The 20,738-nt window shown below is 37.2% G+C and overlaps 1 protein-coding gene across 1 annotated transcript in view; it reads left to right on the top strand.

The window, feature by feature from the left end:
* The window catches only part of Hdc (histidine decarboxylase), a gene marked incomplete at its 5' end in the record, with an annotated part of 294,140 nt that overhangs the window by 193,073 nt on the left and 80,329 nt on the right, over window positions 1-20,738 (top strand). The gene's annotated exons all lie outside the window — the stretch shown is intronic.

The raw sequence follows: 20,738 nt of genomic DNA, 5'->3' as shown, positions 1-20,738 counted from the left end.
AAAAATTGTCATGAAAATCAACAATAAAAAAAGAAAAGGACTATGAAAATATGCGGGAACTCTGAAAACATCAGCTACATCTTCATTTAAGGAACCTATATTATTATTTTCTCAGGCAGCTCCATGGAATTACAAGATTCACCATAGGAGGCCCATGGCATTATCTTGGCCAACCACAAGCCTGGTTGGCTTAGTGGTTAGCGTATCCGCTCTCCAGCCAAGAGACTGTGGGTTCGAATCCTGTTATTGGCATGGATGTTTGTAATTGTCTGTGAAAATACTAGTGCAGGTAGTTGGTGATAGATGGCATTGGTGTAGATGATGAAGGTAGTTGCAGATGGTGGAGTGGTGGAGATGGAGAGTTGCAGAATAGGTGCCCTCCCTTGATGAGTCTTTGGACTCTCTGGAGATGTTTCGTTATAATAAATTATTCTTGCAGTGCTTATTATATCTCTCCTTGAATGTACTGACTGACAAAGCACTCACAGCCAATTCTTGCAGTCTACTTTTCCCATTTACAACCATGCATACAAAAAAATGTAGGCATGGTTGTAAATGTACAGCAAATACATTTTAAGAATGGCAGGGATGAAGGAGTCTCCAGTTGGAATTAAAATTGTTGGAAAAAATGTTAATAATTTGAGGTATGCAGATGATACTACCTTCCTAGCAGAATGCAAAGAAGATTTGGAGGAACTTATTATGAAAGTTAAAGAAGAAAGTGCTAAATGTGGTCTTAAACTTAACCTCAAAAAGACAAAAGTTATGGCAACATGTGAACTTAATGATTTTGAAGTAGATGGGGAGAAAATGGAAGCAGTTAACAATTTTGTGTTCCTAGGATCCCGAATTGATAAAGATGGTTATTGTACCGAAGAAGTTAGAAGAAGATTATTACTTGGAAAAAAAGCAATGACAAATTTAAGCAAGATCTTTAAAGATAAAAATATTAGCCTCACAACAAAAATCAGAATCGTGAAAGCAATGGTATTCCCTGTGGTGCTGTATGGATGTGAAAGTTGGCTGAGAAAGAGTGAAAGAAGGAAGATAGATGCATTTGAATTATGGGTTTGGAGATGCTTACTAAGAATACCATGGACTGCAAAGCAAACCAATAAATCAGTGATAGACAGAATAAAGCCAGATTGCTCCCTTGAATCTGGCTTTATTGTCATACTTCACACATATTCAAAAATTGTCATACTTCGGATATATTTTGCGAGCAAATGACAGTCTGGAGAAGATGACGATGCTTGCTAAAGTTGATGGAAGCAGGAGAAGAGGAAGACCAAGAATTAGATGGGTGGATGGAGTTAAAGAAGCAACTGGGATGCTCTTGGAGGTTCTGAAAGACATGGTCAGGGACAGATCAGAATGGAGAGTGTATGTTCATAGAGTCACCAGGAGTCAGAAACGACTCGATGGATCATAACAACAACACAATACAAAAATATGTAGCTTGATCACCCTCACTAACCACACTTATAATTTCATGGATGATCTCTTGTTTTTTGTCTCTCTTCTCTTTCCTCCATGTAGTGATAAAAGTCACTCACCACTGGATCTTTTCCATCCACTGCCCATCCTCATGGAATTCAGACAACCCAAATCTGCATGTAGTATTCCTGATGTGACTTTATAAAACTATTAAATCCTTATAAAGGGGCATAATATCATCCTTCTCCTTACTTTTCAATGTGTTTTTCAACAACCAAGTAATGTGATGTGATATGCAGTTTTTGCCACCTTTGCAATATGCTCTCTAAACTTCAACTCTCTGTTCAAAATCACCCCCCAGATCCTTGAAATTATCAGTTTAATATAGTTCAGCTCCATCAGTGTGGTAGACTTTGATGATCTCTTCATAAAATGCACGATCTTCCACTTGAACAGTTAAACTAGCATTGCTTTTCTTTTATATAAATCATCCTTTAAGATCTCTATCTCATATTAATTGGATATTGTTCTTACATCAGCAGCAGCAAACTGAATATTTCTCCTTAAATCATTTCCTATATTACATGCACAAATTATACACAGCAAACCAAGTACCTAGTCCTGTGGTATACCAGTAGTCATCCAACTTCTAATGGATTCAGTTCTCCCATATACTATTCTTTGAAGTCTATCCATCAGTTTTCCTCTTATCAAAATCATCGGCTTCATATCCATCACCATTTGCTCCAATTTATCTAACATATTTATAATAATCCTTAATGGTATAACTAACACCAAGAGGAAAATAATACATTTATTAAACTCACTAATATCTTGCTGGTTTTCTACCCGGCATCATCAGTGCACAATAATAACCATGACAGGTACTCAGCATTAAACCTAAGTAATTGTAGAAACAATTTAAATTGTAACTGACACCTGATGTCCTTACATGGTGCTCTCTATGGGTCAGATAAGCACAAAGTTAATTAAATAAGTCTGGCTATTAGGTCTTAAAATGATATTCTCCCAGATCTTTGGTAAATTAATGCAACCATACTTGTTGAGGTTGGGAGAGTGGTTCATAGCTGATGCACCATTTTCTTATAATAACTTCTCAGACCTGTAATGGCTTCTATATAATATAGATGCTTTTCTCCATTCGATCCTTACCATAAAATGATCTCTTCATCATAAAATGCATGATCTTACACTTGAACACTTGACTTGCCATACAGATGATCTTAGATGTAATTTTTACGTTCTTCAAGGCAGATGTTAACTGATCTACCAGTGTGTCCAAATTAGGCTAAACTTCAGGCAAAAGGAACTTTATACACTCCTGGATGTTGAAGAGGATGTAGTCGATCTTTAGGAGAACATATGAAAGTAGCTGGCTGAATGAAAGGTTTTGAGAATAGTATGGAGATGATATTTGCAATGAATATTGGCTAATTTTTCTGATGTACCCTTACCATAGAATGAAATATTTCATTGGATGTTGTTATAGACCTGGTAATGTGGATGGTAGTGACCATGAAATGTATAATCAAATTAGCCAAGCAGATAAGAAAAGGGTAATCATTATGGGCAAATTTAATTATGGCAATATAGACTGGGATGATGAGACAGCAACTGGAAATAAAGAAAATGAGTTTCTTGAGTTTTTGAGGGACAACTACCTCAGACAATATGTATGTAACAGAGGGTACATGAGGACTGAGGGTCTTTGATTTGATCATCTCATCAGAGGCTGTAATTATAAAAGAGGTGTCAAATCACCCTCCAGTTGATGAGAGTGACCATGAAGTGATTACCTGGGTGGTTGCCAGCAGTATGAGGAAAGGGTATATGTGGAACTACAAGGCTGGTGCTTACGAGGAGCTCAGGAGACAGTTTGCAGGTGAAGCTGGAATGAGGAGTTAGCTGGAAAGAGATCAATGCAGCTAGGAGGATATTCAAGAACTGTCTAGTATAATCAATGTCTAAATGTATTAAAAGGGTCAGAAGGTTAAATAAAGCAGGTATTAAATAAATGAATGAAGAGATTAAGCATGTGATGCAGAGGAAAAAGGCATTATGGAGGCAGCATAAGAGGAGTGGTAATAATCAATTCCATGAGGATTATAAAGAACCTGCAGGGTCACCTTTCTCATTAAATTCCCTCCACAATTGTTTCTGTTTTTGCAGCTGCAGCTTAATGGTGTTTGTTATTCATCCATTTAACTTCCACTTGATTTACTTCCTGACTCTAGGTACAGTTAGCCATTATCATACAACGGATTGTTGTATGTATCTTATATTTTTGTTCTCTGATTTTCTTGTTATTTTCATACACTGATGATATACTGTTATTTTCAGTACAAAAGATTTGTACTTTTCATTAAAGTTTATTACTATGGCTTTATATTCTTGGTTTCATCCTTTATCCAAGAAGCAACAGAAAAGCAAGCGAAACAAGTGAAAAAACTTTCAACATCTATATCTGTAAAGGTACCTGTGGCATGACTATAAACAATAAATTACATGATAACCACAGTAATTTACTTTAATGAAATAAAAGTACAGATATTTCGTATATCAACAAAATTTCTCATCTGTTGCCATCTGCAAAAGACAAACTGTCACCTTTATCATTTGCTGGTGTTTACCAGATACCTTGTGAATGTAATCTAACATACTTTGGGCAGACAGGCATTCTGTGGAAAAAAGAATTAATGAATATCAATATTATATCGAATACATGAAACCTCAAAGTCTGGTCTGGCAAGGCATAGTATTGAATGAAGTTCAATACTATGCCTGTGGAATGAAGCTTGTATTTACCATAGAAGTAGTTTTAACTATGAACACCTTAAGCCCTTTTATATTGGCCAAATCTGAATTGGAATGATTGTCTCTCTCTCTCTCTCCCATATGTAATTATAAATGAAGTGTCAAATCATTCACCAATTGGTGAGAGTGACTGTGAGGTGATTACTTGGGTGGTTGCCAGCAGTGTGAGGACCTCTGTGAGAAAAGGGTATATGTGAAACTACAAGGGGGGGGGGTGATTATGAAGAGCTCAGGAGACAGCTTGTGGGTGTAGCATAGAATGAGGAGTTAGCTGGAAAAGAGATCAATGCAGCTTGGGGGGATTTTCAAAAACTATATAGTAGATACAATGTCTAAATGTATTCCAAGGGTCAGAAGGTTAAATAAAGTAGGTATTAAATGGATGAATGAAGAGAGTAAGCATGTGATGCAGAGGAAAAAGGAATTATGGAGGCAGCATAAGAGGAGTGGTAATAATCAAGTCCATGAGGATTATAAAGAACAGGAAAAGAGGGTGACTTGGTTGAGTAGGAGCAGTAGGTAGTTAATGAAGCCAAAAATAATCATAGGGAGTTCTTTCGATATGTAGCCAGCAAAAAAAAAAAAAAAAAGAAAAGAAAAGAATAAATACAATAGGAGGACATTGATTGAAGAAAATGGTATAAGAACAACACTGCTGCAGATGATATAGTGGAGATACTTAATGAGCAGTTCAAAAAGGTCTTTCATTCTTATGAATGTGACATCATGGAGAGTTTGAGAGCAGTTAATGATTAGGAGGAGAGACTGACTGACTGACTGTAAGTGAGCAAGAGGTATATGTAGAATTGAGCCAACTTGATGTTAATAAGACTGTTAGACTTGATAACATATCACCACGTATTCTGAAGGAATGTGCCAGGGAGCGGATATATGCCTTAACATATTTTTTGAATGTGAATCTTGCACTGGGATGAGTTCCAAAGGAGTAGAATGAGGGCAAGATTATTCAAGGAAGGGGATAGAACTCAAGCATCAAATTATAGTCTATGTATCAGGTGTTATGGTTAAGGTGTTGAAGAAGCTGGTGAGAACCAGGATCCAGAATTGGGTTGACAACAATAGTATTATCTTTGATGGACAGCATGGATTTGTTAAAGGGAGGTCATGCTTTAGTAATCTACATGCTTATTGCAATAAGGTGATGGCTTCATTGGACAGAGGAGAGAGGGATACACAGTAGTATACTTAGATTTTGCAGAGGCTTTTTATAGATTACTGCATGAAACTAAAGTGGATGGGGTTGGATATTAGATTAGTAAATTTAATCAGAGACTGGCTATCTGATAGGTATCAGCAAGTTGTGTATGGAGGAGCAATAGCCTGGAAGAGGAAAGTCAGCAGCAGTGTGCCTCAGGCATCTGTTTTAGGGCCATTACAGTTTAACCTGTTTATGTTAATAATATTGATATTCAGCTGTTTGCAGATGATGCAAACTTGTGATGAAGTACGAAGAGTAGAAAAGATGTTGTTGCCTTACCAGAAGACTTGAATAGATTGAATGAATGGGGATCAAGTTCAATGTTGCAAAATGTAAGGTTTTAAAATTTGGTAACAAAGATAGGATGTAGAATTTATGCTTGGTGGGGATATATTGTCAGAGGCAGAGGAAATAATAGATAGACTTCTGGGAATGATGCGGATGCCACTGACTTGTAGAAGTAGGGAGATTCTTGTTCCATTGTATAAAAGTGGATGTGAATCCTTTGTCAGTGAGTGCATTCAAGAAGAGGTATAGTAAGCAAGTAAATAGCAGGTTAATTGAGTAAACAGAATAGTAGTGAAATGGATGAACAGTGAAGTCAAGCAAGCTGTGTTGGAAAAGGAAATGCTAGAGTTGTTGGCCATTGGATCCACGAAGATTGTAAAGTGGAAGAAGGAAGATGACAAGCAAGGTAAGTAAGAAAGAAAGAAAGAAAAGATGTAGTATGAGAGGAGATTTGCTGGTCAGGCCCAGGTTAATTCAAAGGAATTCTTCTTCTTCTTCTATGGCAAGCAAAAGAAAGAATAATCATGGCAAGTTAACACTGGTGGATAATCATGGCAGCAGAATGAGTGTTGCAAAGGATATAGTGGAATTATTGAAAGCACTTATATCAACATATATCATACTGGTGTAAATGATGTCATGCAATATATAGAAGGAAGGCAAATATTAGGAGAATTGGAAGTGAAAGAATCAGAGGTGTATCAGGTGTTGATTTTATTAGATACTAAGGTTGTGGGAATGGTGCATATTATTAATATTATTATTATTATTATTAAGAGAGAGTCTCTGACTCCATGGAGTCAGAGACTCATCGAGGAAGACCACATACTACACACACACACACCAGCTATCATACTTATTCTTGAATTCATTCACACTGCTTGCACTCACAACATCCAATAGCAATCCATTCACCGTGTATTCTTAAGGGATGTGCACAACAGTTAGCTATGCCCTTGACCTGGTTGTTTAATGAAAGTCTTGCAGTGGGCAAGGTTCCTAATGAGTGTAAAAAGACAAAATAGTACCACTCATCAAGAATCACTCCATAAACATGGTTCTAGGACAGAAGCTTCCAATTATAGACCAGTTTGTATAACTGCTGTGTAGTCAAGGAATTGGAGAGATTGGTTAGGAACGTTAGTAATAGAATATAAGATTGGGTTAATAGACATAGTATTCTTTATGGTCAGCATGGATTTGTGAAGGGTAGGTTTTATTTTAGTAATTTACTTACATTTTATGATAAGATGATGAGTGTGTTAGGGAGAATCAGGGAGAATCATATACAGTAATATTCTTGGAATTTGCAAAAGCTTTCAATAGATTACCACATGATAAGTTGGTGCATAAGCTGAGGATGGGAATAGACAGTATAATGGTTAGATGGATTGGAAATTGGCTCTCTGAATGATATCATAAAAATTACTCTGCAATTTGTATTTCCTCAATCTTTGTTCATACACTGGTCTCCACTTTGTTCAACATTTTAGAAATCAGGACCATCTTAGTCAATTGTCCGTGGACACCTTTGAATATCTGCTTTGTCCTTCTGTAAAGCAGGTGACCCTATGCACAGTAACCATATGCATCCTAATCATAGCCTTATACAATATAATCATAATCTCCTTACTTCTATAAGTCAAAGTCCTCTGTATCATTGCCAGAATTCATTTTGTTGTCTTCACAATTTTAGCAGTGTATCCTCTGAAGTTTAGGTCTCTACCCACCATCACCCCAGATCTCTTATTTCCTCCACCCCTTCCAATATATCCCCACCAAATGTATACCACATTTATTTTACAAATTTTAAAAATCTTACACAACTCTGAACTGAAAACCCTACTTACCTACCCATTCACTCATTTTATTCAAGTCCACTTGAAAAGCCACAACATTGCTGTAAGAGTTCTCTTTCAAACTGTGCATCATATGCAAACAACTGCTAATCACCATACCATTCATACCTTCCTCAGTATTATTAGCAGTCCCTTTGGGCACACCACTAGTGACTTTTGGGATATTGCTTCCTTATACATAACTTGCTGATACATAACTATCAGAGACAGCTAATCTCCAATCCAGTTCACTAATCTACACTATCTTACTTCATTCCATCCAATTTAGTTACCAACAGCAGTCCATCAGAGAACTGTGCAAAAAGAGAGAGTTTCCAAAATCCGAGTTGTGCAAAATCCAAGAAATGTTTAACTTGTTATAATAAGGAAGTTGATTGTTAAAATATGATATTTCTTAAGCACTTCCCCATGTATCCATCAAAGAGAAAGTTGCTGCTGTCAGCCCATTTCTGAATCTTAAGTTTTAAAAGAGGTAAACCGTGAGTAGACATATCGGTACACAATAAATAACGGAAAAAACTCACGTAGAAAGATTATTTATTAGTATAATTTTCGCTTGTGTGTCACAGGCATCTTCAGTACATTAAGCTCAAAATTAAACACTAACTGACAATTCCAAAAAGCGCCACCTAAGTAGCTGGTGTAAGATAACTAAAAAGGTCAATAACTTTCCTAAAAAAATTAATACAATAAAAAGTTAGGAAAGATTAGCTGATTTGTAAAGTACTATCTCCCATAAAGGGGATAGACGTAAGCCGTCGGATCTGTTTAAGTTAGGAGAATGAAGTAGAGTTTCACATGTTTCTTTATAAAGGCGTTCCATGAGAAACTGACTTTTGTGAAGAACTCTTGTCTTTCTCCAATGAACTCTGTGTCTAGTGAAGATGGCATGTTCAGAAAGTCCAGACTTTTCAGGTTTAAAGTATTCAATATAAGATTGGTGTTCTTCTAGCCGAATAGAGGCAGATCTTCCCGTTTGTCCGAAATAAGATAATCCACAAGAGCACGGAATCTGGTAGACACCTGGATGATTAAGATGTGGAAGCTTGTCCTTAGGAGAAGTGAGAAAGGTGGAGATTTTTCTAAACGGTCGAAAGGCAACAAAAATATTCAGTGGTTTTAAAACTTTTGCTATACGTTCACTGATGCCTTGTACATAAGGGATAGTAATGCGTGTTATTTCCTCTGTGTTTGAAGAGGAAGACATATTAAAACTACTCAAAGTTCTTTTAATGAAGCAATTCTTATAACCATTAGATAGAAAGGAAGAAGTTATGTATTGTAGTTCTTTCTGTAAAAGATCGTCTGTAGAACAAAAGGAGTGGGCCCGATGAACCAGTGTTTTAATAGTTCCTGCCTTTTGACTGGGATGGTGATGAGATTCCGCATGGATATAATGGCCTGTATGAGTCTTCTTTCTATAAACTGAGAAATGTAGGTTACCATCTGGTTGGCGAAGAATTAGAAGATCTAAAAAGGCTAACTGCTTATTTGATTCTACTTCTAGGGTAAACTTGATCCTAGGATGAAATGCATTTAACTTAGTGAGAAATTGTTGAAGTTCATCAGAAGAGCCATTCCATACAGCAAAAATGTCATCGACATATCTGAACCAATGCGTAGGTCTGGGAGAAATATCGTCAAAGATACGTTGTTCAAAATGTTCCATAAAGAAATTGGAGATAGCAGGAGAAAGAGGATTACCCATTGCTGTTCCTTCAATTTGTTGATACAACTTATTTTTAAAGGAAAAATAACCAGAATTTATTACAAAATCAAATACGTTTACAATATCCGAAGGAAATTCCTGTTGTAGTAATTCAATACTTTCCGAAAGAGGCACATTTGTAAATAAAGAAACAACATCTAAACTGATCATGATATCAGAAACGTCCAAATGAAGATCTGAAATTTTATTTTTGAAATCCAAAGTATTTTTTTATATAAGTATCAGTTCTTCTAGTTGAAGAGGAGAGTAAATTTGATAAAAATTTTGAGATTTTGTAAGTGGGGCAACCTATACAATCTACGACTGGTCTCAACGGAATGCCTGGTTTATGAACTTTCGGAAGACCATACAATCTAGGTGGACGACCGAAGAAGGTTTTAAGTTTTTTCTTTTGATCTTCATTCCGTGTAGATACATTATCTATAAGAGAATTAAGTCTCTTCAATTGACTCCGGGTAGGATCTGATGTTAGAGGCCTATAAGTTGAATAGTCGCAAAGTAAAAGAGACATTTTTCTCTCATATTCCTTCCTATCTTGAATCACTATAGCCTTCCCCTTATCAGCTTTCGTAATTATTAAATTATTGTTATTCTTCAGTGATTTCAATGCTTTAAACTCAGAGTAAGAAAGATTAGGACGAGGAGGCTTGGCATGAAAAAGAATTTGTGCACATTCAAAACGTAATCTGTTGGCTGTTTTTTGGGATAAGGATCGAATACCCCTGTCTATGTTATGAAAAAAATCCATAATTGGCACCTTATTCGGCGTAACAGCGAAATCATATCCTTTTGATAAAACAAAACATTCACAGTCTGTTAGTGGACGTCTGGAAACATTTATGACTACTTTATCTATATCAATAGTATTATTACTGGATCTAGGTAAGCTGACTAGTGATTCAAATTTGTGTTTTAGCTTGTCACGAGACTCATTAAAGACCTTTATGTAAGAACTTGAAGATATGCGCATTACAGTAGTAAAAGTTTCAACAGTTAAAACAGATTCCAGAGCATTTTTTATATCCATAATTTCTCTATTTAAGATGGCAAGAGATTTTTTAGCTTCGTGTAGCTGAATATTTAAAAGAGACTTACTAGCTTTGAAGTAGATCTGATGAGCTTTTGGGGACCTAAAAACTTCTTTTATTTTACAACATGTTGGAATAACCTGGGCCATCTTACATCGTTTAAGGAATATTAATCTGTTAATGCATTTGGCCTTCTTTACCAATACTTTACCGTATCTAGCAGATTGTTTGGAAATAGACTCTCCATGAAGTCTAGCAATAAGTTTTAAAAGAGGTAAACCGTGAGTAGACATATCAGTACACAATAAATAACGGAAAAAACTCACGTAGAAAGATTATTTATTAGTATAATTTTTTAGGTCCCTAAAAGCTCATCAGATCTACTTCAAAGCTAGTAAGTCTCTTTTAAATATTCAGCTACACGAAGCTAAAAAATCTCTTGCCATCTTAAATAGAGAAATTATGGATATAAAAAATGCTCTGGAATCTGTTTTAACTGTTGAAACTGTAGAAGTAGAATCAAATAAGCAGTTAGCCTTTTTAGATCTTCTAATTCTTCGCCAACCAGATGGTAACTTACATTTCTCAATTTATAGAAAGAAGACTCATACAGGCCATTATATCCATGCGGAATCTCATCACCATCCCAGTCAAAAGGCAGGAACTATTAAAACACTTTTTCATCGGGCCCACTCCTTTTGTTCTACAGACGATCTTTTACAGAAAGAACTACAATACATAACTTCTTCCTTTCTATCTAATGGTTATAAGAATTGCTTCATTAAAAGAACTTTGAGTAGTTTTAATATGTCTTCCTCTTCAAACACAGAGGAAATAACACGCATTACTATCCCTTATGTACAAGGCATCAGTGAACGTATAGCAAAAGTTTTAAAACCACTGAATATTTTTGTTGCCTTTCGACCGTTTAGAAAAATCTCCACCTTTCTCACTTCTCCTAAGGACAAGCTTCCACATCTTAATCATCCAGGTGTCTACCAGATTCCGTGCTCTTGTGGATTATCTTATTTCGGAAGATCTGCCTCTATTCAGCTAGAAGAACACCAGTCTTATATTGAATACTTTAAACCTGAAAAGTCTGGACTTTCTGAACATGCCCTCTTCACTAGACACAGAGTTCATTGGAGAAAGACAAGAGTTCTTCACAAAAGTCAGTTTCTCATGGAACGCCTTTATAAAGAAACATGTGAAACTCTACTTCATTCTCCTAACTTAAACAGATCCGACGGCTTACGTCTATCCCCTTTATGGGAGATAGTACTTTACAAATCAGCTAATCTTTCCTAACTTTTTATTGTATTAATTTTTTTTTTTTTTAGGAAAGTTATTGACCTTTTTAGTTATCTTACACCAGCTACTTAGGTGGCGCTTTTTGAAATTGTCAGTTAGTGTTTAATTTTGAGCTTAATGTACTGAAGATGCCTGTGACACACAGGCGAAAATTATACTAATAAATAATCTTTCTATGTGAGTTTTTTCCGTTATTTATTGTGTACCGATTTCTGAATCTTGGTCCTCACTAACCCCTCTAACACTTTAACCCAGAAGTCCATACTCATAGATTGATCTATAACTTGAAGCCTTAATCTGGTCACATGCTTTATGAAGCACAATTTTTTTCTTTTTCCACTCCTATCAAACTTGGCCCAGTGTAAGACTCATGATAAACTCTATTGTTAGTTATCGTTAACTCTCTGAAACATTCCCTCAATCCAGTGATATATCTTCAAGCCCCTACAGTTTTATTAACATCAAGTTTATTCAAGCCTCTCCACATACCTCCTTCTCACTCACTATCAGTCCCTCCTCCACCCTTTACTCGGTATACCATGATACATTTATGAGGTTGAAATACTTTTATGAATTGCTCATTTAATATTTCAAGGTGAGGAGTGGTTTCTTTGCATGGAGGGTGGTTGAACCATGGAAGCATTGCCTGATAGAGTGGTGAGAGTGAGAATGGTCAATAAGTTTAAGGAGTGGTATGATAGACTGTGTTTCCTAGAAGGGAGCTCCTGCAATGGGTCTTGCTAGACTTTGTGTTTCCTAGGAAGGACCTCCTGTGATGTCTTTTGATTCATGGAGGCCTGAATCATAATAATAATAATAATTATTATTATTATTCTATACATTTACAAACTGCACTCCTTCCTCCTTACACAGCGCTGCTAGCATACTATTCAAAATCTTTTCTTCAAATCTCAACTCATTATTTTAGCTGGGAAACATGCTATCTTTCCTACCACACTGTTATCTTTTACTCTGCTCAACTTTTTACTCTCCTTGATATTATTCTCATATTCTCCTTGATATCTATTCTCATATTCCCCTTGATTCCAACTAAATCATTCATTCTTACTATGACTACCACCTCCTTTGCTCACTTCCTCATATCCAACATCTCAATCACTCTGTCCATTCTATTTCCAGAAAAACAAACCTTGTGCACTTTCTGATTCACTACACTTCTAATAATCAAGTCTCCATAAAGTAGCATTCTTGAGTCATTCATTACCTCTTTCATAGCAATCTTTCCTTCCATCCTTCCTTGCTCCTCCATGCATATCTCCAGACTCATTTTCCCTCTGCATATATCTCATCTCTTGCCTTCTTATCTTCACCAACTCTACTTTCATATACTGAATCACTTTCTCACTGTCATTAATGCCTGTCAGGTATACTGTTTTCTCACAATTAGTCTTGCATACTGTCTTGCCATCAGTTTAGCTTTAGTCTCACTTGCTTTCATAACTATATTTATGACCTCTAGTTCTTCCTGATAATTTTGTCTGCTACAACACACATTCTGAGAAGTCTCATAGAGCATGAGCATATCACATTTTCTGCATACCCATGTTCACTGAGCTCTCTTATTCAACCTCTCCATACAGACATCCTCAATATCTCCCTAGACACAAATTACATTCACAGCACCATGCCATTCTTGAAAAATCCACACTGCTAGCATTATTTGTCTTTCGTGTTAATCTATGTGCTGACATATTCTCTCTCACTGTGATTTATTTTGTCTTGGATCAATGAATACTTAATGAAACACACAGAAATTAATCATCATCTAAAACTCAATTGAACACTGCTTACCAATCTCACATAATGATGTAAGATTAAAAACTGTCAATATCGCCACACACTAAATATAAAAATTTAACATCTTTCTGCAACCCTTAGAACCACTGTCTTCTTATTGTGATCCATGTAGGTAATGATTAACAATGGAGATAATGGAGAAAGCTCATCTCTTGCCCAAAGAGTAGCCTTGCCTTCTGGCCTCTTGCAAAAGCCAATAGACACAACTTCTGCTTACCTGCATTCCCACCTATCTCCCATCCATATGTCACATCACCCAAAGAAAAAGCTGAACTCCTAGCATCACTCTTTTCTTCTAACTCCTACATAGATGAAGACAAATCACCTTCTTCCATACCAGTTCCTGAGTACCATATGCCTTCTGTGGCCTTTTGGCAGAAAGACATAAAAGAATAGAAAACAACTTGAACACTACAAAGTCATCTAGTCCCAATGGAATCGCCTTGATTATAGTCAAATGTTGCACTCTAGAGCTAACACTTGTCCTCTGTTGTCTCTTCAATCTTCTATACTCAGCTGGTACCTATCCCATCTCATGGAAACTAACATTTATTCAACCCATTCCAAAAAAGGGAGACAAAAGCCTACCATCCAACTGCTGACTAATTACCATTGCCTCAATCCCCTCTCCAAAACAATGAAGAAAGTTATCAATGGTCAACTTCTTCACTACCTAGAAGCTCACCAGTTAATCAGCGACCGCCAGTATGGATTCCACCAATCCAGATCCATGGCTATTATCTTGTCTACATCACTCACCACTGGACACATGCCATGAAGGAGAAACTTGCACTGTTGCCTTTGACATTTCCAAGGCTTTCAATCATGTTTGACATCAAGACCTGCTTTTCAAATTGCCTTCCATCAGTCTGCCTACCACTCTCTGTAATTGCCAGCTTTCTCTTGTTCATTCACTGAGTATCATGTGGGAAGTACCCTTGCTTTGAGCATTTCCACCAATGCAGGAGTACCTCGGGGCTCTATTCTCTCACCTACTCTCTTTCTCTTATACATTTGCCAGCAAAGGTTGGTCGATTGGTAGAGCCTCTGCTACTAATGGCTCAGTTAAGTAAGTTTGAGCGCGGTTAGTAGTTGGAAGGGGACAATCGTTCGATGCTGTTGGCACACTCTCCATCGATGAGTCTTTGGCCTCCCTGGAGATGTAAAATAATAATAATAATAATAATAATAATAAATTATCTGCTCTCAATCACTGCAAATCCTATCCATAGCTTTGCTGATGATAACACATTCTTCGTTCATCCTACTCCTTTGACAAACATGTCAAAGGAGTAGGATGAACGAAATGACATGAAACGACATCCAAGTAGGATGTCGTTTCATGTCATTTCCAGGCATCCCTTACATCAAGATTTGCAACCAGTGGCTTAAACACTGATCTCCATACCATCCTTCAGTTGGGAAAGGATAACCTAGTCATCTTCAATGCTACCAAAATACAGTCCTACCTTTTCTCTTGCAAAAGGGATCTAAGCTTACCTTCTCATCCTCAATAATATACATATCACCAGACAGGATGAACTCTCTCTCTCTCTCTATTGGACTGACATTTACCTCCAACCTCTCTTGGTATAATATCATATCAATAAACACATTGTATCAATAGTTTCCTCAGCTTCTACAAAAACTAGGCATTCTTTTCCACTCAAGAAGCTATTTTACGCCCACCCAATTACTAACTCTCTGTAAATCCCAAATCTGCCCATCATTAGAATACCGTACACACATTTAGGGTGGTGCACCTATAAAAATTCTTGATGCAGTCCAGAGGAGAGCAATTCAGATTATAGATGACTCTCACAGGCTCACTTCATCCTGTCTACTGATGCAATGTTTCAACTCTGTGTCTCTCCTACAGGTACTTCCATAGTCACTGCTCCAATGAATTGGCAAACATCATTCCTCCACTTGCTGTTAGGTCTGTTAAAACAAGAGCAGCTTCTGTTCAACATCCCTTTACAGTACAACTACAGATTCATCGAACCTGCTTCTCCTCTTCCTCATTTATTCCATCTACCTCTGTCCTCTGGAACAGCCATTCTCATTATGAGTTTCCCAACAATTTCCACCTACAACTCTTTAAGAAGAATGTCAATAGGCTTCTTCTTTCTGATGTGCTATAGGTGCCTCTTGTGTGTGGGATAAATATATATTAAAAAAGAGTAAGTGTAGCCAGTTGCATTCTCTGTGTTATTTAACTAAAAAAAAAAAAGAGTCTGTGCAGATATTGCCAAATATTGTTAACAGGTAACTGAAGGTGGGTCATATTTTAATGAACAACAATCTTAGAGTTCTAGAATTACAATAAAAATACTTATAATATGCAGCTATGATCCTCACTTCCTGTGTAGATTATGTGTTAAAGAGACAGTACATGATGACAATAACTTCGAAATATATGTAGATTTACTGTCTTTTTTTTTAATGCTATCAGAGTTATATTATAACTATAAAGTAACACATATGCCACAGTAAATAACTTTTTTCTTATCTAAATATTTCATCTTATGTATCATAAGACATCATCAGCACAATTTTCAAGCAACAATAGGAATTGTATTGAAAAACAATAGTGCTCACGATTAAATTGGAATTCCTCTACATATACAGTTGCATGTTCAGGGCTTAAAACCAATGGGCTGAACTTAAAACTAATTAAACTAAAATTAAAATATAACAGCTAAATTTATTTAATACAGTTTAGGATAACAATTTCCCAAACTTTTGGAATAGTGAGACAATCATTTTGATTAAGATTAAGTCTATGAAGTAAGGCTTCACACTTTCTTTATATAAATTACTATTATTACTATTATTACGGGCAACTCCAGGGAGTCATTAGACTCATCGAGGGAGGCCCCAAATCATATTCATCACAACTATTTGACATTCATACAGTATCTATCATACCTCGCCTTAAACTCATTCACTGTCACAGCATCAGACTCAGGGAGCGCATTCCACTCATTCACTACTCTAAAAGTAAAGAACCCAGCTCTAACACCCCTACTAACCACACTTTTGCCCAGTTTCCATGGATGTCCCCTAGTCCTCCCACAACCAGCCCTGTTCTCAAAAATATCTTCTGAATTAATTTTATAGAAACCCTTCAGTAATTTGAATGTCTCAATCATATCTCCCCTCCTCCGCCTATCAACCAATTTTTGCAACCCACAAATCCTCAACCTGTTCTCATACGGTTCATTCCACAGACCTGCTATCATCTTGGTCACTCGCCTCTGGATCCTCTCCACCTCCTCCCCATCAAGAAGAAACCTAGGTGACCAAATCTGAGCACAGTAGTCTAGATGGGGTCTTATCAAGGCTCGATAGAGAGGAACAATAACCTGCTTGTCTCTGCTTGTCAACGTATTCCTCAGCAACCAAGTGATTTGATGAGCTGTTTTGGTCACTTTTGCAATGTGTCCCCTAAATTTCAATTCCTTATCTACAAACACTCCTAAATCTCGTGCCTCATCAATTTCCTGGAGCAGGGTTCCACCAATGCAGTAATCTGCCGCCAATCTTTTCACCCCAAAGTGCATAACCTTACATTTTGCCACATTAAACTGACATCCATTCTCCTTAGCCCAGACCTCCAATCTATCCAAATCATCCTGCAAAATTTTGACGTCATCTGCATTCACTATTGCCCTACCCAACTTCGCATCATCTGCAAACAAATGAACTGTTCCTCTCAGATCATTTCCTATATCATTTATGAACAAATTAAACAGCAGTGGTCCAAGAACAGATCCTTGTGGCACACCACTAGTCACAGGCCGTCTTGTGGACTCCACTCCCGAGTAAACCACTCTCTGATATCTCTCCGTCAACCACCCTCCTATCCATCTCACCAACCCCATGTCCATTCCCATATGCTGCAATTTACTGATTAGAATTCCATGTGGAATCTTGTCAAAGGCCTTGGCAAGGTCCAGCAGAATCACCGTAAACCCATTACCCTTATCCAGTTCAGCCGTCACTGTGTTATAATACGTGAGCAAGTTACTGAGGCATGACCTACCCTTCACAAAACCATGCTGTCCCCGATACAGTATCCCATTTTCTTCTATCCAATCTTGTATTTTCCTCTTGACTATTTTCTCTAAGACCTTGACAATGATTCCTGATATGCTAATCGGTCGGTAATTTACAACAGCAGTCTTGGAACCACCTTTATGCAGTGGAACTATTTTCCCCTCTTTCCACCCGCTCGGGACTAACCCAGACCCGAGACTCAAATTAAACAAAATGGTCAAGGGTACTGACAATTCTTTAGCTGCTTCTCGTACAACACAAGCTGGTATACCATCCAATCCCACAGATGTATTGACATTGAGGTTATGCAATAGACTACTCACCTCCACTTCATTAACCACAATTCCCGTATAATCTACTGGTTTATTCGTTTCTGCAATGTCACCACCTGGATGATATACTTTTGCAAAGTGCTCACTCAGTAACTCAACTATCTCAACTGATTCAGTTACCTCCCTACCATCGGCATTCTTTAAAATCAATCTGCCATGTACATTTTTCCTTTTACTTGCTACATATCTAAAAAACTGTTTAGGATTCTCTTTAGCCTGCATGGCCAATGTTCTTTCGTAATCCTTTTTTGCTTTTCTTACCACACTCGTCACCCTTCTGGCCTGCGCTTTATACCGTTCATGTGCCTGCCGGTCACCCTTCTCCTTAAATTCCCTCCATAGTTGTTTCTTTTTTTGCAACTCAAGCTTAATGGTGTTATTCATCCATTTAACCCCTACTTGATTTATTATTCGGACTCTAGGTATACAGTCAGCCATTGCTTCATGCAAGCACTTCTTAACTACCTCCCATGCACTATCAACTTCTAGTCCTTGCAGTTGTACATGCCATGGCACTGAACCAATCAAACTCCTAAGCTTGTCATACTTTCCCGCCCGATAATTCCACATGTACCCTGTCTTAATTGAAAATTCTACACCTTTAGCCACCTCCCAAGTTAAGACCCTATGATCACTCTCACCGATTGGTGGCAATGTGGTCATATTTGTTACAGCCAAATCCTCAGATGTAATTACTAGGTCAAGCACTCTCTGACCCCTAGTATTTTCCATTACATGCTGTCGCAGATAGTTATCCCTTAATAACCGCATAAAATCCAGTTCCTTCCTCCCGTGTGTCCTCTCCTCACTCCAATCAATGCGACCATAGTTGAAATCTCCCATAATAATCACCCTCCTTCCACCCATTTCTTCTATTTGCTTGTGCATACTGTCACCACCATCTTTTCCATCACCTGGTCTATAGCAGCACCCAATTGTATATTTAGTTCTGCTAGCCACAATCTTACACCAAATGGCCTCAAATGTGCTCTTTTCTCTATCCTGCAATTCAACTTCTATTCTCCTTGGCTGGAGCTCATCAGATATCATCAACAATACTCCTCCCCCCATTTTATTCTCTCTGTCATTCCTGAACACACTATACCCATCACATTCAATCCCACTAGTTATATCATCTACAGTCAGCCATGTTTCACTAATACCTATAACCTGTGGTCTGGAAGTGCCAACCATGGCCAAAAACTTATATTAACTATCCCACTCTGATTTGTTGTCCTTATTTGCTCTGGCATATTATATTCATTCTTACATTCAACTGCCTCCATAAGGACTGTATCTCTACCCCCCCCTAACAAATCTAGTTTCCCTGAATTTGCACATCCACTACATTCAGCAACACTTTCTCAAGTCTTCTTACACCGTAACCATTCAAATGCAAGCCATCCATCTTATATAGATCCTTTCGCCCATCAAACTCACTCCACACATCCACAAATTCCACACCACTCGTCATACAAATCTCTCAGGAGCTCTCTGATAGCACGTCCGTTCACCAGCTAGCCTCGACACCGAAATGTTCATGTTTATATATAGATCTAAGTAGCAGCTTGGCATTATTCCATTGGATCTTGTGGTTAGTGTTTTCAATTCCATGTTGAGCAAGACCAGATTTATGAGGTTCGATGAGACAGTGGTCTTGATGTTTAGAGATATGTTCATTTATAGATCTTCCTGTTTGTCTATAGTGAGATAATTTACACGAACATAGTACTTCGTATATATAAGAAAGAGTTGTATTGTTCTACAGTTTTGTAATCTCTACTAAGCAAGCTGATTCTGCTGATAGAATACCAGCAAAATATTACAAATAAGTAAAATAAATAATAATTATTTTCTTATATTCTGTGTTGTGAATTCATACTATTAAACTGTCATGTACTGCCAACACATAAGCATTTTTAAGCAATGTACCTGTTAGTCATGTGGCTACTTGGTAGTGTTTACTGCTTTCTTAATCAGTGATAACAAATTAGTACTTTGCACCGTAGATAGGCATGGGTAGCAATTCTCAGGTAATTTCATTAGTCCTTTACTAATTCTGGCAGAGTTTTCTCTGCCAGAATTAGTAAAGGACTTCATTTCTTTGATAATTTCAGATAGTCATTCTTGTTGAAGTTAGGTTCATGTATTTTGGCTTTCTGGGCATGCAGACTATCACTGCTGTTATGAAATATTTTTAACTAACTCTCAAACACTACTGATCTCATATTCTTGAAGTTTCTCCATTTGCTTCTAGCTGGCTACTAAGTCTGTAATTCTATGAATTGTAAATCCACATTAATCATTTCTGCTAATCTCCCAAATTAGAACCAATGATTGTTTTCTCCATCTGTGGGATGACAGGTCATTCACAACAATATTCTCTTTTGCTGGGACCAAATCCCAAACTCTTGATCCTTGTGTTTCTCCACCACATTCTGTCTGAGCTATCTCTCAAGAAGTCCCAAATCAGCTCTATATTATTATTATTATTACACAATCTATGGAGTCAGCAGTGAGAGGTTCATTCAACTGACAACATATTTATCATATAGAATCTTAAAATCCTTAACACTCCTTGAATTAACAACACATTCTGGTAATGTGTTCCATTCACTGACAATTCTCCATGTAAAAAATCTGCTTCTCACATCCCTCCTCACCACACTTTTACACAACTTCCAGGAATGACCTCTGGTTGTTCCCCTCTCACCATCTACTCATTTTATAATCCCCTCTGGATTAATCTGATAAAATCCTCTCACTAACTTAAATGTTTCTATCATATCACCTCTCTTCCTCCTATCCACCAAACTCTAC

This window comes from Typopeltis vanoorti, chromosome 23 (assembly GCF_054136105.1).
Source record: "Typopeltis vanoorti isolate ZY-2024b chromosome 23, IOZ_Tvanoo_1.0, whole genome shotgun sequence".
NCBI lineage: Eukaryota > Metazoa > Arthropoda > Arachnida > Uropygi > Thelyphonidae > Typopeltis > Typopeltis vanoorti.
This window is presented reverse-complemented; position numbering and strand designations above follow the sequence as displayed.